The sequence below is a fragment of the Gopherus flavomarginatus genome, chromosome 20 (assembly GCF_025201925.1).
Source record: "Gopherus flavomarginatus isolate rGopFla2 chromosome 20, rGopFla2.mat.asm, whole genome shotgun sequence".
Classification (NCBI taxonomy): Eukaryota; Metazoa; Chordata; order Testudines; family Testudinidae; genus Gopherus; species Gopherus flavomarginatus.
Genome location: NC_066636.1, coordinates 10452257 through 10477940, shown reverse-complemented (window position 1 = coordinate 10477940; position 25684 = coordinate 10452257). Strand labels below are relative to the sequence as shown.

At 49.0% G+C, this 25684-nt stretch overlaps 1 protein-coding gene and 1 non-coding gene across 2 annotated transcripts in view; one reads left to right on the top strand and one right to left on the bottom strand.

The window, feature by feature from the left end:
- The window catches only part of LOC127037847 (zinc finger protein 560-like), a 586628-nt gene that overhangs the window by 42141 nt on the left and 518803 nt on the right, over nt 1–25684 (bottom strand). The window lies entirely within an intron of this gene.
- On the top strand, nt 21324–21405 carry TRNAN-GUU (transfer RNA asparagine (anticodon GUU)). Its single transcript has one exon. It is a non-coding gene; the product is annotated as a tRNA-Asn (tRNA).

Here is a 25684-nt window from a genome sequence, read left to right as displayed (position 1 = left end):
GACAGAGTCCGTCTGGGCAAAAATCACGCTGGGTAAAAAAGCAACTAGAGCTTCCCCTGAGATAGTGCTTGGGGTGTGCTACAGACCGCCGGGATCGGATTGGGATATGGATAGAGACCTCTTTAATGTCTTTAATGAAGTAAACACAAAGGGGAAATGTGTGATTATGGGGGACTTCAACTTCCCGGATATAGACTGGAGGACGAGTACTTGCACGAATAATAGGGGTCAGATTTTTCTGGATGTGATAGCGGATGGATTTCTTCATCAAATAGTTGAAGCACCTACGAGAGGGGATGCCATTTTAGACTTGGTGTTGGTGAGCAGTGAGGACCTCGTAGAAGAAATGGTGGTAGGGGACAACCTTGGTTCGAGTGATCATGAGCTGATTCAGTTCAAACTAGATGGAAGGATAAACAAATGTAGATCTGCGATTAGGGTTTTTGACTTCTCGAGGGCTAATTTTAAAGAGTTAAGGAAATTAGTTAGGGAAGTGGATTGGACAGAGGAATTAGTGGATTTAAATGTGGAGGAGGCCTGGAATTACTTTAAGTCGCAGCTGCGGAGACTGTCGGAAGCCTGCATCCCGAGAAAGGGGAAAAGAACCATGGGCAGGAGTTGCAGGCCAAACTGGATGAGCAAGCAACTCAGAGAGGGGATTAGACAAAAGCAGAAAGCTTACAGGGAGTGGAAGGAAGGCAGGATCAGTAAAGAAAGCTACCTTGCTGACGTCAGAACATGTAGGGATAAAGTGAGGAAGGCTAAAAGCCACATTGAACTGGAACTTGCAAAGGGAATCAAAACCAATAGTAAAAGGTTCTACAGCCACATAAATAAGAAGAAAACAAAGAAAGAAGAAGTGGGGCCGCTATACACTGAGGATGGAATGGAGGTTAAGGATAACCTAGGCATGGCCCAACATCTAAACAAGTACTTTGCCTCAGTTTTTAATAAGACTAGTGAGGAACCTTGCGATGATGGAGGGATGATAAATGGGAATGTGGATATGGAAGTGGATATTACTCCAACTGAGGTAGAGGCCGTACTTGAACAGCTCGATGGGTCGAAGTCGGAGGGCCCGGACAATCTCCACCCGAGGATATTAAAGGAACTGGCGCGTGAAATTGCGAGCCCGTTAGCGAGAATTTTTAAGCAATCGATAAACTCGGGTGTTGTGCCGTATGACTGGAGGATTGCTAATGTAGTTCCTATTTTTAAGAAAGGGAATAAGAGTGATCCGGGTAATTATAGGCCTGTTAGCTTGACGTCTGTAGTATGTAAGGTCTTGGAAAAAATTTTAAGGGAGAAAGTAGTTAAGGACATAGAGGTCAATGGTAATTGTGACGAATTGCAACACGGATTTACTAAAGGTAGATCGTGCCAAACCAATCTGATCTCCTTCTTTGAGAAGGTGACGGATTACTTAGATAAAGGAAATGCGGTAGATATAATTTACCTAGATTTCAGTAAGGCGTTCGACACGGTTCTGCACACGGAGCTGTTAGTTAAATTGGAAAAGCTGGGAGTCAATAAGAAAGTTGTAAGGTGGATAAGGATCTGGTTAAAGGGGAGACTCCAGAGGGTCGTATTGAAAGGTGAACTGTCGGACTGGAAGGAGGTCACCAGTGGAGTCCCTCAAGGATCGGTTTTGGGACCGATCTTATTTAACCTTTTTATTACTGACCTTGGCACAAAGAGCGGGAATGTGCTAATAAAGTATGCGGATGACACGAAGCTGAGGGGTATTGCTAACACGGAGAAGGACAGGGATGCTATTCAGGAAGATCTGACCCACCTTGTAAACTGGAGTAATAGAAATAGGATGAAATACAATAGTGAAAAGTGCAAGGTCATGCATTTAGGAATTAATAATAAGAATTTTGGATATACGTTGGGGGCGCATCAGTTGGAAGCGACGGAGGAAGAGAAGGACCTTGGGGTACTGGTTGATAGCAGGATGACTATGAGTCGCCAATGTGATACGGCTGTTAAAAAAGCAAATGCGATTTTGGGATGCATCAGGCGGGGTATTTCCTGCAAGGATAAGGAGGTGTTAGTACCGTTGTATACGGCGTTGGTGAGACCCCATCTGGAATACTGTGTGCAGTTCTGGTGTCCCATGTTCAAGAAGGATGAATTCAAACTGGAACAGGTTCAGAGACGGGCTACGAGGATGATCCGAGGAATGGAAAAACTGCCTTATGAAAGGAGACTCAAAGAGCTTGGCTTGTTTAGCCTGGCCAAAAGAAGGCTGAGGGGGGATATGCTCGCCCTATATAAATATATCAAGGGGGTTAACGTTAGGGAGGGAGAGGAATTATTTAAGTTTAGTACTAATGTAGCCACGAGGACGAATGGGTATAAACTGGATATTAGGAAGTTTAGACTTGAAATTAGACGAAGGTTTCTGACCATTAGGGGAGTGAAGTTCTGGAATAGCCTTCCGAGGGAAGTAGTAGGGGCAAAAGACTTTCCTGGCTTTAAGACAAAGCTTGATAAGTATATGGAGGGGATGTTATGATAGGATCGTTAATTTGGGCAATTGATCTTGAATTACCACCAGACAGTCTGCTCAATGGTCTGCGGGGAGATGTTGCATGCGATGGGTACTGAGTTGCTGCGGAGAACTCCTTCTTGGGTGCTAGCTGGTGACTCTTGCCCACATGCTCAGGGTTTAGCTGATCGCCATATTTGGGGTCGGGAAGGAATTTTCCTCCAGGGCGGATTGGCAGGTGCCCTGGAGGTTTTTCGCCTTCCCCTGCAGCGTGGGGCACGGGTCGCTTGCTGGTGGTGTCTCTGCAGCTTGAGGTCTTCAAACCATTTTTGAGGATTTCAATAACTCGGTCCTGGGATAGGGGTTGTATAAAATTGGATGGGTGGGGTTCTGTGGCCTGCCTTGTGCAGGAGGTCAGACTAGATGATCAGATTGGTCCCTTCTGACCTATGAGTCTATGAGTCTATGAGTCTATTACTGTGATGGAGTGGGGAATGTCTGTGTGGGGGATGGGAGAGCAGCGGGTGACTTTAGGTGAGGGACAGGACCTAAGCCTGTAACTTAAGCTAGGCAGCTGGGAGGGGGTCAGCACCTGTGCCCAGGAAGCTGAATAAAGGAAGGGGCTGGCTGGAGGGAGTTAGTTCAGTTTTGGTTTGGAGCTGGGTTGTTGGAATTCAGGGAATCCCAAACTGGGAACTAAGCTTCCTGAACCCCCAGAAGGACTCGATTGAGGGGTCCTGGTTGTGCCCAAAAGCCCTGCTGTATCCTTCGTTCCTGTTGGCCAAAAAAAACCTTCTGTTTTACTGGCTGGCTGAGTCACTGTATGTCCCAGGAAGAGGGGTGCAGGGCCAGATTCCACCACACTACGTGACACCCCCTAAGTCCCTCTGGTACCCCTGCAGCCTGGATGTATGTATCTATGCTCACCATAACCCCCTAAGCCATCCAGGGACCTCTCCAGCCCTGACGTAGATATTTGTGCCCCTCATGAAGCCCCTAATGCCCACCAGAATGTCTCCAGCCTGGACGTAGCTATCTGTGCCCCCCACTACCCCTAAGCCCCCCAGGGATCTCTACAGCCTCTACATAGGGGTGATGCTCTGTCCATTACCCTGCATGGCCACATGTTGTCACTGTTCCTCTATGAGAGAAATGCTCTGTGCATTACCCTGCGTGGCCACATGGAATCACTGTTGCTCCATCCAGGAAATGCTCTGGGCATTTCCCTGCCTGGCCACATGGTGTCACTGTTGCTCCATGCAGGAAATGCTCTGTCCATTACTGTGATGGAGAAGGGACTGTCTGTGTGGGGGATGGGAGAGCAGGGGGTGACTTTAGGACCGGACACGTGCTCAGCCTGTAACCTGAGCTAGGCGCGGGGAGGGGTCAGCACCTTTGCCCGGGAAGCTGGACACAGCAAATGGCCAGCTGGAGGGAGTTGGGTTAGTTCAGTTTCGGTTTTGGTCTGGGTGGTTGGAATTCAGGGATTCCCAAACTGGGAACTAAGTTTCCTGAACCCCTAGAAGGACTTGATTGTGGGGTCCTGCTTGTGCCTCCAAGCTCTGCTGTATCCTTCGCTCCTGTTGTCCAATAAACCTTCTGTTTTACTGGCTGGCTGAGAGTCACTGTGAGTCCCAGGAGGAGGGGTGCAGGACCGGACTCCCCCACACTCCGTGACAGACCCTAAGCCCCTCCGAGACCCCTGCAGCCTGGACGTAGGTATCTGTGCCTCCCACCAAACACCTAAGACACTCAGAGATCCCTCCAACCTGAACTTAGGTATCTGTGCCCCCCACAAACCCCCTAAGCCCCCGAGGGACCTATACAGCCAGAACATTGGTATCTGTACCCCATATAGACTCCATAAGCCCCTTGCGACACTCCAGTGTGCACGTAGGTATATGTGCCCCTCAGAAACCCTCTAAGTCCCCAGGAACCCCTACAGCCTGGACATAGGTATTTGCACTTCCACAACCCCCCTAACCCCCCCCTCCCGGGACATCTACAATCTGGAGGTAGATATCTGTGCCCCTCAGGAAACCTCTAACCCCCCCGGGAACGATACAGCCTGGACATACGTATCTGTGCCCACTCGAACCCCTAAAACCCACTGGTACCCCTACAGCCTGGACATCATAGGTGTCTTTGGCCCCCACAAATCCCCTAAGACTCCCAGGATGCCTCCAGCCTGGACGTAGGTATCTTTGCCCCCCACTAACCCCCTAAGCCTCCCTGGTAACCCTACAGCCTGGATGTAGGAATATGTGCCCCCCACGAACCCTCTAAGCCCCCATGGGACCCTAGAGCATGGAGATTGGTATCTGTGTCCCCCCCAAACTCTCTAAGCCCCCCAGGGACCGCTATGGCCTGGACATAGGTATCTGTGCACCCCAAGGCCCCTAAGATCCCCCGGACCTCTGCAGCCTGGCTGTAGGTGTGACGGTGCTGCCCGTGGGAGCCAACTCAACTCACTCAATCAGAGTGAATTGCAAACAAAACAGGGCAGACAAATCCCAAACGCTGCTGGTTATTTCAATACTTAGATTTACCAAGCCAGCACAAAACAGCTTCTGTAGTACCTCACTGGTTACTTAGAAGTTTAAACCACGCAGTTCCCTTAAAGTACCCAGCCTCAGGCCTCCGTCCAGACACACCTGTTAGATATGATGATGATTCCTGAAAATCTTACTTCATCATATAAAAGAAAAGATTCTTCCGATCCCAAAGGATCAGCCACATAACCAGGTTCAATTATAACTTAGATTTTACCTAAAATACATGCTATAGCCAATTCTTATTAACTAAGCTAAAATTTATTAGAAAAGAAAAGAGAGAGAGTGAGTGTTGGTTAAAAGATTCATAGACATATAGACTTGAATTCAATTTTTGAGGTTCAGATACAAAGTAGAGATGAGCTTGTAGTTGCCAAAAGTCCTTTTAGAAATAGTCCATAGGTTATAATCCAATGTCCATATTCAGGGTGGCTCCAGTCAATGACTGGGGATCTCAATCCTTGTGGCTTAAGGTTTCCCCCTCTTGAAACCCAAAGCAGATCTGAGATGAAGAAGGATCGTGTCCCAGGTTCTTAAACATTTCCAGCAGCCTTTCAGCCTGAGAAAACAATAGGCTTAACTCTTCTTCCAAACATCCTGGCAATTAGTACATCCATCAAACAGTTCAGATACAGATTACCACAACCTTCAAAGAGACACAGACAATAATACTATTTCACTCAAGTATCATCATAAATGTTAATATTCTTTTTTTGCTCTTTGAATTAAAACTATAGCAATAGACAAGACTTGTTTGCTGACATCACAAGACCTGAGCAAACACTTCCCCTTCTACCTCTAACACTGCAGACTTGCATTTCAAAGCTCTGTTCATTTACATATCTGTTAACCAGTTCTTAAGGTTCACCCACGGGTCAGGTCAGTTGGTGAGGTGAGTTAATTAACTCTTTCTGGCCCTGTCACCTTTCAATGAGATATTAGATTATACTTATGTCAGGGACTCTAACCCAGATGGCAAAGTTCGTTGTCTGACCGCGAGAGAGACAGGCAACACCAGCAAGGTCCGATCAAAAGCTCTTTATTGACAAGTGCACACATCAATAGAGAGCAGCTCGTCTCCAGAGAGAACCAGCCTGCTCTTTACATCTTAGTATAAGCCTATGTAGACAGTTCCGTCGCGTCATAAATTATTCACTGGAGCAACCCACCCCCTTCTTCTAACAACTAGAAACTAGACACCTTTAGTATACATGCATGCCTAAAGTTAGAAATGTAGGGGAGTTAAAAACAAACAAAGAACAAAACCAGGGAGCGAAAACAAGGAGGCTGGGAAACTAGGACTCTTATCAGTTCTTCGAAGGAGCTGCCCGAACACAGCACATCTGGTACTATGCCAGGAATGCAGCTTCTCTCTTATCTCACTTTTTCCCAGCGCTTGTGAGACATGCTGCTGCTTCTCAGTGTTTTCCACTCAGGGATTACCCACAAACCTCTGTTAGCCTGACTTTGGTCAGGTTGGCATACCTGGTTTTGTCTGCTATATCTTTATTCGGGCCTAACAATCCCCCCTTTGTCCCTAGAGGACCATAATGGGACTCTTGGGACACATATCCATTTAACAATTGTACGGGGGAGGCTAGTAAACCATGACCCAAGGTCTGAGTGGAGGTCCTTAAAACTAAAAGTGTGATCAAGAGATATAGCATGGAAAACAACAGCAACATTCTTAATAGCTTGTAAATCTTTGTCAATTAAGCCAGAGTGATTAACAGCAAAGCAACATTTTTCCCCAATGCGAGCACAAGCCCCTCTCTAATTCAGCATTCATGGCATTTAGCACACGTCTATTTTGCAAAGTTACTTCTGCTACTTCATCAGTCTTTCGTTGCAACTTTTGGAAAGCGTCTATTAATGCATTAGCGGTTTTTTTTCAAGCTCTGCAGAAATATTTACAACTGCTCTCTTGAGCTTAGCCACCCACAATCCAGGAATGAGTGCACGGACAAAAGAGTGGAATCCTGTTTGTCTGACAGCTAAGGGATTGGGGCACTGACTATAAATCAGTTAGGTATACCAAGTGGTCTAATTTCCCAGATGTTTCGGTGAATAATCCAGTCCCATGTGCATCCTCCCCATGGACCCGTCAGGATTCGGTATGTGGAAGCCCACACCCCCCAGTCCAAATGCTTGGAAGGAGCACTGTAAATGTTTACACTTCCACCCAGAAAGTCTTTAGTATATCTCCATGACCACAGATCAGATGGTACTCCTGATGTGTCTGTAAGGGCAGTGGGCCAAGTCTGGTACTCAAGATCACTCCAAATGGCCATCAGCTGGTCATTCAGGAAATTCTGAATCTCCAAACATACTAGATCCCACTGCAATGCCTTCCCAGCCTCAGTGATATTTAATACCATCTTTCCTTGGTGTAGTACTATATTACATTTGTTTTTTAACTATTTTCAGGTACTTTTAAAAGGCATTGACATTAATAGCATAGGAGGGGTTTACATTATTAGTCACTGGAACGGTTTCAATACAGGTAAAATTTCCAGTGGCAGAACAAACTCTTCGGGCACTTGTTATTTAAAATCCAATTAGAGAGAGCAATACATGCTGAAGAATTTATCCACAACACAGGGCACAGCCTGTAGAATAAACCCCAAAATCCAATCAATACCACATTCCCAAGCATGGGTCCCACAAATTTTTTCTGCCAGTGTACAATTCTTTGTTTCTTCTCCGGGGTCAGTTCTTAATGTCCTTTCTAGTCAGGAATTCCTGGACTTTAGCAATTTCAGTGGAGTGAGTGTTCCTTCTTCTTTCCCAAAACAGTCTTGGTGCAGCATCATATAGGGGAGAGGTTACTAGCACATCACCCTGTAATGGTTTTGCTTTTTCTAGAAAAATTCAAAGGCACAGTAGATCTGTCAGTGGATAAGGGAGAGGCTACTAGCACTTCACCTTGTACTTTTTCCCTACTGTCCAGAAGGCACAGTGGAGCTAGAAGGTGAAATAGGCTAATCATCAGTAGGAGAATTCTCCCAATGTGGAGGGGTCTTTTTGCAGTGAGAATCTTGGGTCCAAGCAGTCAGTCTTTGGTACTTCACAGCGGTGTTGGTAGTCATCAGGACTTAAGGGCCTTTCCAGCATGGAGCCAAGGCAGTCTTTCGTTGGTGGACCTTTACATCAATCCCGTCTCCTGGTTCCAAGGAGTGGCAGGGCTGCTAGGGTCTTTGGGTAGCGCTTCCTTACCTGTGAGAAAAAAAACTTAACACATTTCATTAGTGCCTGGCAGTGTTTTTCAGATCTCATAGCTGCATGGGCAAATTCAAGCCCTCCTTTTCCTGGTTGTTAACCAAGTCTTAACTGTGAGCAGTGTCCTTGAATGGAGTCAGTGTCTTATCTATAGCCTGAGCTTGCTATTTTATTTTATTTTATTTTTTCAGTTAATTCATTCTGTTCTTTGTGCTTCTTCCCTTCTTGGCTTCTTTTAACCTGAAAAGGAAACTTTCACTTTTTACTTATACACCTTTTTCCCAACAATGAACACCTACACATTGTCATTATACAGTACATTAGTCTTATTATTTAATATATGCCACACACACCCTTTTACTAAAATAACCTTATTACAGAGCTTTCGAGCAACAAGCCAGGACAAGCACACCCACTTTGAGGAGTTCACTCAATACAACCTCTAGTCCAATAGCCTTCCACCGTCCCCAGCCCTCTGGCTAGAAATCTGAGGTAGCCAGAAAGATCCCATGTACAATATGGGGAGTGGGTTAACTTTTCATGTCCTTGCTTTCAAAGACTGTTGATACGCAAATTTTAACAACAATTTTTGCAATTAACAATTTGACCAATAAAGTTTCTTTTCCTTACTTAAGGAAATGCATTAGACTTTAGTATATCACATTCTCCTGATTTATCTAAACACTTTGTATTCCAAGTTGAACAAAACAAGTATCTGCATTTTAATTTAACCTTTTTGTTTGATTTTAAACTAGATTATTTTATAAAAATATTAAACACAAAAATTCCGGCCACAAGACAAACACCACAAGACAGAACATAGAACACAAAACATAATTTCTATTGTGCCAGTAAATGCATGGTACGTTGAATGCTGTTTAGCTGGCATCAGTTTTCTCTGATTATCTGAAAGACAAAAAAACAGAGGTCTACCCCTTCTGGGCAGACAATCATTGCTTAAAATAGACAAATACCCTTGTTGATTTCAGGAAAAACAGAGGAATTATCCCATATTTTATGTGTTTCATAGGCAGCCCAGGTTTCAGTGGCTCCTACCTTATCAGTTAGATAATTTGCATGAATACAGATGCTTTCTGGCTTGCTTTTTACTTTTAACTCTTGCTTTCAAACACTGAAAGAAAACATCACTACTTATAGTGCCCTTACAGCCTAATAAAATTTCAATTACATAGCACTATATACATTCTTCAGCTAATTTAACTAAATTCTAAATGATTGCAATTAACAATTTCTTTGCCTCAATTTATTTACAAACATTTCAAAGACACCAAGAACTTTCCTCTTTAGCATTTTTACAAAGTTCAACTGCTGTTTCCTCCAGCAACTACAGAGTTAACTTCTCACTCTCCCTTAAATCACTTGCTTGTCTCCCAACAGCCACTTTTATCAACTCAAATCACCATTCCAAGTAAGTTCTGGGTATTTGAAATCCCCATGCTTACACTTACTGACTCCTTCCTTCCACTACACCCTTAAAGTTTTCCAACCTGTTTTCCAATCTCTCTGTCTGTTGCCTGCCCGCCTGGGCCCGATCCTGCTTTTCTCACTGAACCGTCCCTTCCATAGGCACCAACTTCTTCCACTACCAGTTTAGCTAGGAGGGTGGGCTTCTCAACTAGCCCCCCACCCCTCCTGGTCTCTTCCCTTAAACATTCTTACTCACAAGACTACCCGAGTCCTCCTTCATGAGGCTTGCCACCTAGAGGAAGACACATGGCCCATTGGGCAAAGGCCATTTACTTAACATATCATTTGAAGGACTACTCTTAGAGGGTTTACCCAGAGACTCATTCATCTGTTTGACACTTAAACAGAAAAGAGAATTACACAGAGAGCAGAGGGAATTACAGTCTAAGCCAGACTTTCCCACTTCTATACACTGACCGCTACAGGGGGCAGGACAGAAGGATCTCAATTTAACCTCAGAGCTGTCTCGCACACATGGCTTCCACTCCGAGGAATTACGAACAAGAGGTTCAGTTCCACCCACACTCCTAACACCCAAATGAACAGAGAAAAAAAACAACAACAGTAACTGGTTAAATAGAACAGAACCAGAACCAGACAGCGTTTCCTTATCGTATTAGGACTCACTTTTACTCATGCAGTTCTCAGCATATAACACCAACAGTACAAAGCAAAGCAAACACAAAATAACAAGGGTAAAACAAATAGATGGTGTAAATTCTGCAGGGCTCCCCCCTTCTTAATTGCTCACCAAACTGTGACAAATTTCTGTTACCAATCTATCCCTCATGTCAGATGATCAGGCTGACACTACAGGATCGTTGGGGGAAGATAAAGAAAACACACCATATAACTGAATTTTAAAGCTTCGTTAATAAAATAATAAAACAACAACGGAGATTGTTGGGAACGCTCCCACATCACTCAGGAAACTATTAATGCCCCAAGCCCGAAGCTCCTTTCATACTTACACACGTACGTCCAGACTGGCCACTTCTGTGTATAATGTTCAGAGGAGGGGGAGAGGTGGAAGGGAGATTATCCTGTATACAGCTTGTCCAGAATTTCCAACATGCTTCTGCTCTTGGGAGGGCTGTTCTTTTACACCCTGGAATCTCCTGCGGCGTCTCTTTCAGAGATTCCAGTCCAGGTCGGCTGCCTGTGGCTTCTTTGGTGTCACCAAGCCACACCGACTCCAGGGTCACAAAGGCACACTGTTGGATCTTACTGGACAGTTAAGCTTTGCAAATGTAATTTCAGTTCTGTAACTTGTATTTCCTTTGCTTCGCCTCTGTCTATATTTTTTCCTTCACAGCCAGCTGGGGCCGAAAGCAGCCCCTCCGTGCACCAAGCACAGTCCGCGCCGATTCCTGACCCTGAACGCAGAGCACCTCCCTCCTTCCATCCCGGGGCCAAGATGATTTTTAAATTAACCCGTTCCTTATGTCTTTTTCTTTCTTTTTCTCTTTCCCATTAAACATTCTAGTAGCAATGCTAACTACTTCAGACAAACTTTTCCCTTGCGTACCATCTGGATGCTTTCTAAATCTTTTTGCAATATCCTTTGCACATTGTGACATGAAAACCATTTTAACCATCTCCTTTCCATGATCAGTTTCAGGATTTAAATTCCCATGCTTTTTAACTTCACAAATCAGTCGAGCACAAAAGTCAGAGAGGTGCTTATCTGGATGCTGAACACAAGCAGTCACCTTGCTCCAATTTGGAGTAGCCTCCCCTGCATCTCTAATACCATTCAAAACAGCTTTTAAAAATCCATCCAACTTTGTCTTTTGAGCTGGATTATTGGGATTCCAGTTAGGGTCAGTAATTAGCCAAGGTGCATTCAAATGAGCTGCAGATTTTTCTTTTACTTTTTGTCTTTCATCTTCTGTCATGAGAGTATCTAATAACTGATTTACATTTGCCCAAGTGGGCACATGAGTGAAAAAGATTGTGCAGAACATTCTTTCCACTGCCTCAGGATTGTCTCATAAGTGAGGCATAGTGCACTACCAGTTAAACAAATTTGAAGTTGCAAACAGGGTATGGGTAAAACCATCTCATGTTCCCCAGCAACCAGTAGAACCAGATAAGTTCTCAATGAGGCTTGTAATATCAGAGGTGTCTCAGAAACATTCTCTCTCATGGAGTTAAGTAACTAGTGGGGGTCCACAAGGGCAAGGACAAGGGCTGCTGTAATATTGGGGGTGTTTGAAAAGCAGTCCCTGACCAAGTTTGCAAAAGGCTGGCTGGAGGCTGCACAGAGGGGGTGAGGCTGCCTGATTCCTCTGAAGATGAGGGAACATCACTCTGAGCTCCCTCTTGATTCTCCTCTGTCCCTGAACTGTCCCTAACCTGCTTTTGAATCCTTGCACTCCATCAGACGGGGAAGAACAGGAACAAAATTGTCCTCCTCCCGGTGCGGCTCTGGTGCATATGGTGGGTGATTTTTTTACAAGAGCTCTCCATACAAACAGCTTCAAAAGCTACCCATCCCTCCATGGGTTTATAATTATACCATACAAACAAGTAATCCATTTGTCTCGGCCTAAGATCAACCAAAATATCCCTTAAGGAGTTCCTCCTATCTGTGGAAAAGGTTTCACCCACCGGCCAGTCTCTAGTTGGGGACAAATGAAAGGTAAATGATGGCCATTGGATCCAACACAGATTTCTCATCTTAAATTTAACTAGATCAGCTGTCTCAGAAATCTCTTTCCAATCTCTAAGTATCAGAGACAACGGGGCATCCCCCGGGCACTTACTGCCAACTTGTCTCATTTTAATGAAGGGACTCTAACCCCTCCTCCCCGGGTCGAGGTAAAGGGACTCTAACCCCCACCTCCCCGCATCGAGCGCTCACTTACTTCTCCAAGGACTTGAACACCTGGACTAAAACTCAAACCCAGGCTGGGACTCTAACCCAGACCTGGACTGGGACTCTAACCCAGACCTAAGTAGTCAGGGACTCTAACGCCGACAACCTGGACCCTACTCAATGGGTAGGTGGACGTTGCTGGATTTCTACGAGTTTCAGCTGGTTCACAGAACACGCCTTATCGCCAACGCAGAGATCAGATCACCAGGCAAGTCTCCTCTAAACCGGAGGATGCGCGCTGCGTTGCCTCAGGGTCCGATCCCCCGCCGGAGAGTCAGACGGGTCCCGGCAGAGTCACCAAAGATGTCAGGGACTCTAACCCAGACGGCAAAGTTCGTTGTCTGACCGCGAGAGAGACAGGCAACACCAGCAAGGTCCGATCAAAAGCTCTTTATTGACAAGTGCACGCATCAATAGAGAGCAGCTCGTCTCCAGACAGAACCAGCCTGCTCTTTACATCTTAGTATAAGCCTATATAGACAGTTCCGTCGCGTCATAAATTATTCACTGGAGCAACCCACCCCCTTCTTCTAACAACTAGAAACTAGACACCTTTAGTATACATGCATGCCTAAAGTTAGAAATGTAGGGGAGTTAAAAACAAACAAAGAACAAAACCAGGGAGCGAAAACTAGGACTCTTATCAGTTCTTCGAAGGAGCTGCCCGAACACAGCACATGTGGTACTATGCCAGGAATGCAGCTTCTCTCTTATCTCACTTTTTCCCAGCGCTTGTGAGACATGCTGCTGCTTCTCAGTGTTTTCCACTCAGGGATTACCCACAAACCTCTGTTAGCCTGACTTTGGTCAGGTTGGCATACCTGGTTTTGTCTGCTATATCTTTATTCAGGCCTAACAATTATAATGTCACAGTCTCGGTGAATTGACTGCTGCAGCTCCCCGTAGACTCTGCCTGCGCCTCTCACGGAGCTGGAGTACAGCAGGCGAGGGGAGAGCACTCAATGTATTGCATCTACACTAGACGCTATATATCAACCGCCGCTGGATCGATCGCTGCCCACCGATTCGGCAGGTGGTATAGACATACCCCGAGTATCTGGTGATCGGAGCTGGACCCCCGAGGGGGACACATTGAAGGAACTCAGGGGTTAAGGTGCCTCTATTGTCAACTGTCAGGGCTGCTGTGGCTCAGAGGAGGGTGCTTGACTGCCTGGCAGGCTTAGGCGCCGCAAGCCTTGGAGGTGGAAGAAGTGAAGCGGCCACGGCGTGCTCGGGGTGCTCGTGCTCGGAGCAGGGGTGAGCTCGGGCGAGGGGGGTGCCGCAGGGCAGAGCAGGAGAGTTGCCACAAGAGGGGAGCCTCAGGGTGGAGGGGGGAGCTGCCACGGGTGGGGCGCCTCAGGGCAGGGGTGCGGGGGGGGAGGGTGCAAGGTGGAAGTTTCGCCTAGGGCATGAAACTTCCTTGCATCGGCCCTGCCCGCAGCCAGCCCTGCACCCCCTGCCCTGCCCTGCCGGCAGTCAGCCTCTGTCTCCAGCCAGCCCTGCACCTTCTGCTTTGCCTGCACCAGCCGCATCCTCCCTGCCCTGTCTCCAGCCAACCCCTGATGCACCCCCCTGCCTGAAGCCAGCCAGCCACGCAGCCCTTGCCCTGCCTGAAGCCAGACCCCTACCTCCAGCCAACCCCACATCCACTGGTGCCCTGCACTTCCCAGGGCAGTAACCCTGCACATCTGCTTCAATGAGGGGGGCAGGGAGCAGCTGGGACCCACACATGTGCACACCCTAGGGTGACCAGACAGCAAGTGTGAAAAATCGGGACGGCGTGGGGGGTAATAGGATCCTAGATAAGACCCCAAAATTCGGACTGTCCCTATAAAATTGGGACATCTGGTCACCACAGCACACCCCCAGGACTCCTGAGTTCCATTGCTGGGTTTCCTACTGGTTCCTCTGCTGGTTGTTTTCCTTTTTCTGGGGACTTTGGGCAAGTTGCTCCCCACTCTCGGGCTCTGTCCCCAGCAGTCAAATGGGGATTTCATACCTTCCCGCTATTGGAAAGTGCTGGGAGAATCCCCCAGCAAAAGCTGCTCTGAGAGTGCTAAGCAGCACCTGACCATTCAAGGTCGGAGCTCACTGCCCAGGAGGAGTGCTTGGCTCTGGGGTATCACTTCTGCCCAGTGTAGAGAGAGAGCCCTAACCATGGAGTTTGGCTCAAGAAGACCAAGTCTCCAATTTGTTAAGGGTGTTTTGAATTTCAATCCTGTGCTCCAAAGTGCTTGGTGTCAGTTGTAAACTTTAGGAGCATGCTCTCCACTCCATTTTCCAAATCATTCATGAAAATATAGAATAGTATCTGACACCGGACTGATCCCTGCCAGACCCACTAGGTTCACCCTCCCCGTTGGGCAGCTAAACATGGAGAAGGGCTCCTGGAGTCTTGGCTTTCAACCAGCTCTGCACCCACATTACACTGATTGCAGCTGGACTACATTTCCCTCGTTTGCTTCTGAGAATGTCCTATGGGACTGTGTCAAAAGCCTTAGTAACACCGAGCTAGATCCCATCTATTGTTTACTCACCTCTACCAGGCCCAGAACCCTGCCAAAGAAGGAAAGAGGATTCGTTTGGAATGATTTGTTCTTGACAATTCCACGCTCACTAGTCATAAGAACCAAATCATCCTGTAGGTGCTGCCGACAAACTGAGTGTTTAAGAAGGTATTGCAGGATCTCTCCAGCTATGGCAGTCAGGCTAGCTAGTCTGTAAGTCCCAGAAGTCTTTTTGTTCCCCTTTGAAAGATAGGTCCTGTCTTGTTCATGGATGGGAAGATGTTCTTTTTCAGGGGTCTCAGACGAGAACTGGGGCACAACACCTGGTTTGTTAAGGCCACAAAAACGGAGGCAGGAACCTCTTCTCTGCTGCTGGCAAAGAACCCCAGGTACCTAAAAGATAGGGACTCACATCTTTGAATGGTCTTTAAAAAGGCAGTGGTTAATAAGTTTGGCCCCGACCATTTCTTGTTTCCACAGACTAGACATTTTAGCAAACTTTAGAATTCCTTGGTGCTAAACACTGTGAAACTCCCCTTTCTCCTTCACAGAGGGCTTTAATACCCCTTATCTCACTTGGGCTCTAAACTGCCCATAGTTCGAGAACTGTTCCTGTTCCGATTGGACAGATGGGAGAAGGGAAGTGACCTACCCAAGGCCTACACAACAAGGCGATGGCAGAGCCAGAAAGAGAAGCAACAAGTTCTGACTCCTGTTCTAACAGATGAAAACACCCCAGAGCCCAGGAATCGAGATGGTGGGAAAATTTTATTCAAACCGTTTCTGTCCGAAAATCCCATTTTGACTAAACCAGTTTGTTTCTCAAAATCATAACAAGTGGGATGAAAGATCTTTGCAAAAATATTTTGTTGCAAAACAAAAGCATCTCCTCTTTGTCAGAGTGTGTTAAATTGTCTCCTCACACACAAAGAGGAGACACTTACATCTCAACCATTAGATAAGATGCTTCAATCTGAGCTAAGTCGTTGCTACTATTAACAATTTCAAAATAAAAAAATACAAATAAAATAGACTATTTCAGCTAATCTATTATGTCATAATCTGGGAAACTTCATATTATGCACTACTTCTAGTGACACTCCCAAATGGATCCGCATCCTTCACCCACCATGAGGTAGGTAAGAGCGGATCATTGTTATCCCTACTTGAAAGAGGGAGAAGCTCAGGCTGAGAAAGGAGAATTGACTTGTCTTAGGTCACACAGCCCGTCAGAGGCAGTGTTGGGAATAGGACCGAAGAGCCCTGATTTTCAAACAAACCATCGGATCTTGAATTTCAGACATTGAATGACCTGAATACTGTGCTCTCAGATGAGCTCCAGACCAACAACAGTGACAGTAATTATTCAGCAAGTATTTGAGGAGAACTGCAATGTTAGAGGGAATCATCAACTGCTCAGAGACAATTAATGCAGAGAAGCAGCAAAATTAATCAAAGATAGAACTGGTTCTGACTTATTTACTTGATCTTAAAAGAGAACAACAAGGACCTGAGTCTCCTCCCTGTCAATATCCCCCTGCTCAACCAATCAGGGTAGAGACGGAGGACGGGAGGCTGAGGGTTCTCACCAGAGAGCCCAAAGGATGGCCCAGGTCACCGGTGGGGATCACTGCCCGAGCACTATTTCAGTCCCACATTTTTGGGTGGACCTTCCATAGTGGGAGCTGCAGAGGACTTCCCTGCAACACACACACACACCCCTCCGTCCTGTTGTTGGGAAGGGAACAGGAGAAAGGACAAAAGAAGCAAGAGAAGAAGAGGAGGGAGGGATGGAGGAAGAGGTGAAACAAAAAGGACAAACCCTAATGTCCCCAGCGATTCTAAGGGACAAAATCCCAGGTGCGCAATAAAATTCTGCCTCCTTAAGCTCGTGTTTTCCATGCCTAGAATTCACTTGTCACCAGATAGATCAGACTGAACAGGTTTCAAACCTCCAGGAGGCTCTTACCTTCTAAACAGGGACGGCTGTTTTCTAGTAAAATCACTACAAGGGAAGGAGGAAACTCGAAAGAGGTTCCTCCTGGCGCTCACGTCCATGACCCCAAATAATCTCTCAGTCCTCAAAGAGAGACCTGGAGAAGGAAACGTGCTGAAGCAAAGCCACAGAGGTCTCTGAGGTTTCCCTGGCCCCTCGCCCCTGTCCTGCCTGGCTGATGTCAGCATCTCTCTGTGAGGTCACCACCTCCCCACCACCTTTGACCAATAGTCTGAGGTCCTGCAAAAGGCCTTTGTGATGTCACTGCCACACCCCTCCATTGCTGGGCTAATGTCCTGCCCCTGGCCAGGCACTTTGGAGGTTTGAGCTACTCCCTGTGGATCACCCCACTCAAGGAGCGTTCGTTCTAGGCAGCAAGCCGGCTAGACAGGAAAACATCAGACGCTGCTCCCAATGCTACACTCAGTTTTTCAGAAATTAGTCGACTTCATGGTCAGAAGACACCATTAGAGCATCTAACCTGCATATCACAGGCCTCCTGTATGACATAACAGCTACTTTGGGGGGCAAACACATTCCAGAAAGGCATCTAGTCTTCATTAAATGACATCAGGAGATGGTGAATCCACCACTTTCCTTGGTAGCTTGCTCCTGTGGTGAATCATCCTCGCTGTTGACTATTGTGCCTCAGTTGTAATATGAATTTGTCTCTTTTCACTTTCCAGCCATTGGGTCTTGTTATGCCTTTCTCTGCTCCATTCAAGAGCCCGTAAATACCCAATCTTTTCTCTCCATTAAGGCCCTTCAACATTTCAGTGAAATCACCTTTCAATCTTCTTTTAATAAGCTAAACAGGTTGAGCTCTTTCAATAGCTCACTGGAAGGCATTTTTCTCCAGCCCTCAGAACATTTGGTGGCTCTTTGCTGCCCTAGCTCCAATTTCACAACATCTTTTTCAAATGAGGATACCAGAACTGGAGGCAGTATAAAGGTTGTATAAAGGTAAAATTAAATAGGTTGCAGAGGAGTTTTTTTTTAATTTCGGCTTTTGTTGCTAAAAATTTTGTCTCTCTGCGGTGAGAAAAAACACTCCCCGAATGCCAAAATTTGAGCCATGACAAGCGGCAGTGTGAACAGCGCATCATAGGTGGAGCTGTGCTCCCGGTGACAAAGCTCCTGCCCCTCATTGGAGGTAGTTTGGCTTTGTTGCCGGGGAAGCTCTCTCTCAGCGATAAGGACGGCCACACAGCGCACCTTACAATGGCATGGTTAGAGTGGCACAGCTGCACCGTGGTAAGGTGCGCGGTGTAGACACAGCCTCAGAGCTGGGGAAAGCCGACAGGCGCTGAGGAGCACAGGGTTCAGACAGAGACATCCGTTAGGAGAGGAACTATTCACAGGGATTCTCTATAGCCTAGTAAGGTGGAGAGGATGGAAGATGATAATGTACAGGTAGGTTCTGATGAGAAACAGTGAAATGAAAGAGTCTCCCTCAATTACATCATGTAATAGCAGACAGCTAAAATGGGACACATTTTAGAAGTGCTTAAATACAAACGCTGAACATCTAAGTACTAAGACTGGTGAATTTGAGTGCCTGGTATTGAGTGACGATATTGATAGGATAGGCATCACAGAAACCCTTGCACCCCCTCCTGCACCCACATGGGGAGACTGACCTGTGTGCATGGAGCAGCTGGCATTGCTGCCCCCCACTCCTCCCTGGAACGCTGCTCATCTGGGCACCCCTAGGGGCTGTGGGATGTGGGGGCAAGAAGTGAGATCATCCGAGCTCCCTGCATCCAGGTCACTTTCCTCAGCCGGGCTGCATAGCGGGAGGGCAGAGAGCAGCAGCTTCTGATGCTCCCCTCACAGCACAGCCCAAGTGGGAAAAGTGACCAGGACGCATGGAGCACATAGGGTTGCTCCTTACTCCCCTCAAACCTCTATGGACCCATGGAGGAGCATTGGGGCAGGGGAGAGCAGTGAGCACCTTTGCACTGCCACACGGTGCCCTTTGACCCCTGGAGCCCTGGGCGGCTATCGGGGGGCACCACCCCTAAGGCCGGCCAGGCTCCCCAGAACAAGCAGCAGAAAACACAGAGACTGGCCACACACTGAGCAGTGGTAGCCTGGGCGGCTCGTAATGGAGGCTCAGGGGGGAGGGGTGTCATAACATTTTTTCCCAGATTTGGACCTTAGCGTCCAAAATATGGGTGTTAGCATGAAAACCTCCAAGCTTAGTTACCAGCTTGGACCTGGTAAAGCTGCCACCAGCCAGGGATTTATACAGTGCCTGGCTCGCTGTGGTCTCCCCAAAACCTTCCCCGGGGGACCCCCCAGACTCAGATGCCTTGAGTCTCACAACAAAGGGGAATAAACCATTTCCCTTCCCCCTCCTCCCCTCCAGGTGTTCCCTCCCTGGGTTCCTGGAGAGATATACAGAAGCAAGCTCCGTGAATCTAAACAGAGGGACTCCCCCCTCCCTGTTTCCAGTCCTGGAAATAGAAGTACCAAGATAGCTAATCTCTCTTCCCCCTTACCCAGAGGGTATGCAAAGTCAGGCTAGTAAATCTAACACAACGAGATTTTCCCCCTGACTTCTTCCTCCCACCAATTCCCTGGTGAGCTGCAGACTCAATTCCCTGGAGTCCCCACTAAAGAAAAATCCAACAGGTCTTAAAAAGAAAGCTTTATATAAAAAGAAAGAAAAGGACATAAAAATGGTCTCTCTGTATTAAGGTGACAAATACAGGGTTATTTGCTTAAAAGAAAAAAATGAATAAACAGCCTTATCCAAAAAGAATACAATTTAAACATTCCAGCAACTACACACATGTAAATACAAAAAAAACCAATATAAACTTATTGTCTTATTATCTTTGTACTTACAACTTGGAAACAGAAGATTAGAAAGGCAGGAGATAGAAAAAATCACTCTCATAGCCGAGACGCCACAGACACAAGACAAAGAACAAAGAACTCACACACAAACTTCCCTCCACCCAGATTTGAAAAAGTCTTGTTTCCTGATTGGTCCTCTGGTCAGGGGTTTTAGGTTACTGATGTTACCCCTTTATAGGTAAAAGAACATTAACCCTTAGCTATCTGTTTATGACAAGGGGGCTCAGCCTCCCCAAACCTTGCACTGCCAAGGGGACAGTGGGGCCCATGATCAGGGGCCCTGGCCAAGTTAGGTCCCCCTGGAAAAGTCTCCCCTATGTCAGCCCCAGGGCTGGAGGAGCTCCCACTCCCTGCTACAGCCCGGGGGCTGCAGCAGGGGCACAGAGCTTCTCTGGTCTCAGGGCCACAGCGGGGCAGGGGTAAAGGAGTGATAGGGTGGGGCTGGTGGGGGAAGGGGTGGAACAGAAGTGACAGTGGATGGGGCCATGGGTGGAAGGGGGTAGAGCCACAGACAGAAGGTAGGGGCATGGTTCTGGTGCTGGGGCCCCCACACTTGTTCTCCCTTTCCCGGGGGTTTGGCATCACTAGCCCCGGCTTAGCGAGTAGGGTTCAGTGGTCCCCATAATGTGGGGTGCGACTCCTAGGGGGACACAGAGGAACATTCATGGGGGCACCTCAGGACCTGAGCCAGCCCACATAGAGGGCAGGGAGGGAGCACCACTCTGCCACAGCTCTTCCCCAACCCCACCCTCAGCCTGAGACTCTGGCTCCCAGCCCGGCGTCGACCCCTTTACCCCTGTCCGCACCCCTCACCCCAGCAAGCAACAGCCCCACTCCTCCCAGCCCCGGTTCTTGACCGTGGCTTCCGAGGGGCCACAGCCATGGCTAAGAGGGCACAATGTGAAATGTTTGGGGACCACTGGTTTAGGGTGACGTCCTCAATCACTTCTCTGCAGTCCAATAAAAGCTATTCCTCACTCACCTACCCCTCCATCAGGACGGACTAGGTATGTTTTGCTGCCCTTCACTCATACTGGAAGGAGAATAACATTTCATTCCACTCAATCCCAAAGTCATTTGTAACCCAAGACCATCCCAAACTGGTCATTTTGGGGAAGCGGCCCCATCATGCTGCATAGCTAGGCAGAGTAGGTGTGTCTATGCAAACACGGTCTGTTCCGGAAGTCTTTCCCCAGCTCCTCACTAGGTGAGAGAGGGGAGCTCATTCAGACCCTGCTTTCGCTTAGTATTTAAAAACTCCTTAGTGTCCCTATCTCTGCCGGCCTTAGATTTCTCCTCCTGTCCGTTTTTTTACAGCTCAGATGAGGTGACCGAGTGGTTAAGGTGATGGACTGTTACCCCATTATGCTCTGCCTGCATGGGTTCAAATCCCATTCTCATCAGAGGCATTTAGTCTTCACCCTCCTTTATAGACAACCATCTCCCCCTTTGGTACAATAACAGATCAAACAATGTTGCTTGTGTTACCTAAAATTGGGTCAGTTAGTAAGCTTAGAGAGGACTAATAATGTCCCTCCCCCCCAGAGTCTGGCAGAAAGCAGCACATGTATTAGCTTGATAGCTAAGCTCAAAAGAAGGGATGGGGGAGGGTGTCACACTCATACGCTCCCAGGACAGGCCTGGCAGTGGAGATGTCAGGATCCTTTAAGGTAAGTGTCCCACAGCGCAGCGATGGACGGTGCGATGAAGATCAGTCTCCCTGAGGTGCAATAGAATGTAACACAGCGAACGATGGGCCAGGTGAAGGGCATTCACTGGAGGTACAAAGGAGAGTGGGAAAGCCACTTCACAGGCATTCAAAGCGGGAAAGGACACAAGCTGGGGGAGTTTAGCAGACCTTTTGAGCATACAGGTTATACAGAGCATACAGATCACTGCTGCTCCTACAACATGATAAGTTCTCAAGCAGCATGTTTCTTACTTTGCCCATCTGTCAATTTTGATGATTATTGATGGAAATATTTTGCCATTGGGTTGTGTGTTTACACAGAAATTGACATTTACCAACAAATACACAATTCTTCCAAGCCTGCCTAGTCTGCAGTTGATGGGTTTAGAGGGACACATTCACTCTTCCAGGTCCCCATTCCAGGCCTGTGCTCTCCAGGTTGTCAACTTCCCGCACTGCTGGGATCCTTCCCTCATCTCCCCCCAAACCACTGCCCCACCCCGACTTCTGGGGTCCCCTCCCTACACTGTCTAACTCCACTGCTGCAGGATCCCTTCCTGTTCCTTTCATTTCCTGCCTCCACTCTGGGCAAAAGCTCTGCACTCTTCCCACACCAGAAGTTGAACCCAGGCCACCTGGGTGAAAACCAGGAATCCTGACCACTAGCCCATAGGGGACTATTGTTGCATTTGACGAAGTGGGTATTCACCCACGACAGCTCATGCTCCAATACGTCTGTTAGTCTAGAAGGTGCCACCAGATTCTTGGCTGCTATTATTACTACAACTCAGGCCTTGGCTACACTGGAGAGTTACAGTGCAGGTGGTGGCTTTACAGCGCTGTAACTTACTCCCGTCCACACTGGCAAGGCACATACAGCGCTGTATCTCCCTCGCTACAGTGCTGCATGTGCTCCACCTCGACGAGAGGAATAAAGAGAACAGAGCTGGTGATGCAGCGCTGGGGTGCCAGTGTAAACAGTGATTAATCTTACTACGCTGTCACTGACCTCCGGAACCTTCCCATAATGCTTTTAAGTAGAGATTACCGCTCTTTGTTTTGGTGGTGATGCCTCTGTTTGCTTTGCTGTGAGCTCAAGGCTCCCGGAGCTGCTTATCTAAAAACCAAACACAGTTACTGTTTGCAGTGAATGAGCAGAGGCAGGGGGATCCCTTTGGAACACCCACAGCTGGTGTTTGCTTGAGGAGAGAAGCAGCCGGGTGGGCACGGGGGAGGGGGGTCTGTTTTGGATCAGCGGCTTATCTGGTCTGTGAGGAAAAGAACAAAGGCGGCTATTTGCATTTAGTGAATGAGAGAGGGGTGGGGGAGGAGGCTTGAACTTGCCAGGCAGGGAGCTGACACAGTGTCAGCTCCAAAAATCCACTCGCTCTGTCTCCCCCACGCTCCGTGTCACACTCCACCCCACCCTCCTCTTTTGAAAAGCACATTGCAGCCACTTGAATGCTGGGATAGCTGCCCATAATGCACCACTCCCAACAGCGCTGCAAATGTGGCCATGACAGAGTGCTGGTAGCTGTCAGTGTGTCCACACTGCAGCGCTTTCCCTAAACAGCTGTAGGAAGACAGCTTTAACTCCCAGCGCTGGACAGCTGCAAGTGTAGCCAAACCCTCTCTAAGCCGACCCCTTATGAGAACAGCAGGGACTAGCATGACTAGATGTCCCGATTTTTGGGTCTTTTTCTTATATAGGTGCCTATTAACCCCACCCCCATCCCAATTTTTCACATTTGCTGTCGGATCACCCTAGCAGGGGTTGCACACAGGGCTGCATTAACCTTCAGGTGCTGAGGTTTCCCTCTCTCCATTCCCAGAGCCTGTGATCAGGAAACAGACATCAGGGCTCCCAGGTGCTGCACAGACCATGACTGAGATCAGACCCCATATTATGCAAGGTGCTGTACAAACCCTGGGCAACACTGAGACACCCAGGAGGTTCCCCTCAATTTCCCTGAGCCTCTGCTGCCCAACTTCTTCTGAATCCCTCTGGCTCACCCCCCCCCACAAAAAAACCCCACCTTTCCAAACAGTCCTTCTTTCCTTGCCCCCTGATTCTGGTTTCACACCCTGGGACCATCTCCTCTCTTTGTCTCTCCCCCTCCAGGTGAAGCAGAGATGGAGGCAACTTCAGCCACTGGAGTCAGCCTCAGCGAGCACTGCAGCCGGCCCCGGGGGAGGGGGGGGGTGTTGCAGACACAGGAAGGGAGCAGGGGGTGCTGGGAAGAAGGCGGCAGGAGAACAAAGCTCAGAGACCCAACATGGGGAAATTCCAGGGGGCGGGGCTCTGACACATCCCAGGTGCGGGCAGCTCCTGGGGGCGGGGCTCTGGCTCAGCTCGGGGGCAGGGCAGCTCCTCGGGGCGGGGCTCCAGCACAGAGCAGGGGCGGGGCAGCTCCTGGGGGCGGGGCTCCAGCACAGAGCGGGGGCGGAGCAGCTCCTGGGGGCGGGGCTCTGGCACAGCCCATGGGCAGGGCAGCTCCTGGGGGCGGGGCTCTGGCACAGCCCATGGGCAGGGCAGCTCCTGGGGGCCGGGCTCTGGCACATTGTGACGCGGAGCCCGGGCTGAACAGCTGCTTCCTGGTTCTCCACGTGCTGCCAGCAGCGCTGGAGCTGCCCGAGCCAGAGCGGAGCCGCTGTTCTCAGCTGCAGCCAGGATCTGCCCCGGCCCCGCTGGGATCCAGGTGGGGACAGAGACTGGGGCCCGGGGGTTCCCCTTGGTGTGGCTGGCGGGGGCGGGAGGGGAGAAGCCGGAGCTGCAGGCGGGGGAAGGGCGGTGGGACATTGTGACCCGGAGCCCCCGGGAATGAGAGGCGCTGGGGGGCAGGAAAGTGACTCTGCCCCAGGGAGCCTGGGAGAAGCCTTGAAGGCGCCTCGGCCCCAGTGGAGCTGCAGGAGGATCCGCCCACCCGCCCCGCTGGATGGGGGGGCCGGGGCTCGGCCGTCGTGTGGGGGGGGAGGGGCGGACCCCGGGCCCGGCGGGGGGGGGGCGGTTTATTAAATCCCTCCCCATAGCAATGTGCTACTCCCGGACACTGCGCATGCCCAGTAACAGCCGCTGAAGCCGCTGCCCTTCCCCCTGCCCGGACCAGCCGTAACGTTCCGCCGGGCGCTGGGGCGGGGCTGGAGCGGGGGGGGGGGAAGTAACAGGGAGCGTGGGAGGGGCGGGCGCAGAGCAGGAAATTGATGGGCGGGGGGGGGTCAGGCAGCTGGAGGCAGGGTTCGTGGGGGGCTAAAGGGCACAATCCGGGCTGGGGGGAGGAGCAGGAGTGAGCTCAGGGGGAGGCGCTGGCAGAGCCCCCCCCTTTGGTGTGAGGGCGGAGGTGTCGAGGGGGGAGGAGAAGCCGGAGTTGCAGGGGGGGGAGGTCACTGGGGGGGGGGTAGATCTGTCTCTGTGCAGCCAGGACATTCCCGGGTGGGAGGGAGGTGAGTTAACTGGATCCTGTCCCTGTTTTTGCCACTTCCTCCCACACACACATTCTCTCAAGATTTCCCCTTTTCTCTCTCATTATCACACGTGGCTATAAAATCCAGGGAGATTCTCCTCCCCCCCCCCCAATGATCAGCTCTCTAATTGCCTCTGATTTTCCCTTTTCTCTCCATACTTCTCAAAGGTCAATTTAAAATCTCTCCGATGGGGGGTGGATTTTCCCACCCATTTTATCTGCAGCGATTTGTCCTTGTTTGGGTGGGAAATTGTTGCCCTGGGTCATTCCCCAGAACATGGCTCCCACTGGAGTGGGATGGGATGAGGTTCCCGTTCTCTGCCAGGGCAGGGAAGGGAGGAGCACATCCCCCATGGAGACTGCCCAGACCCCATTTCCCAATTCCCCTGCGGCCCCCTTCCATTGTCCAGGGAGTCTTCCAGCTCCCCCCCCGCCCTTAAATCAGCTCCTCAAAGGGCTCTGAGCTGCTCACGTGAATGGTTGCCCCGTGGCCGGGGGGGACCATCACATTCTGTTTATTGTATTGGACAG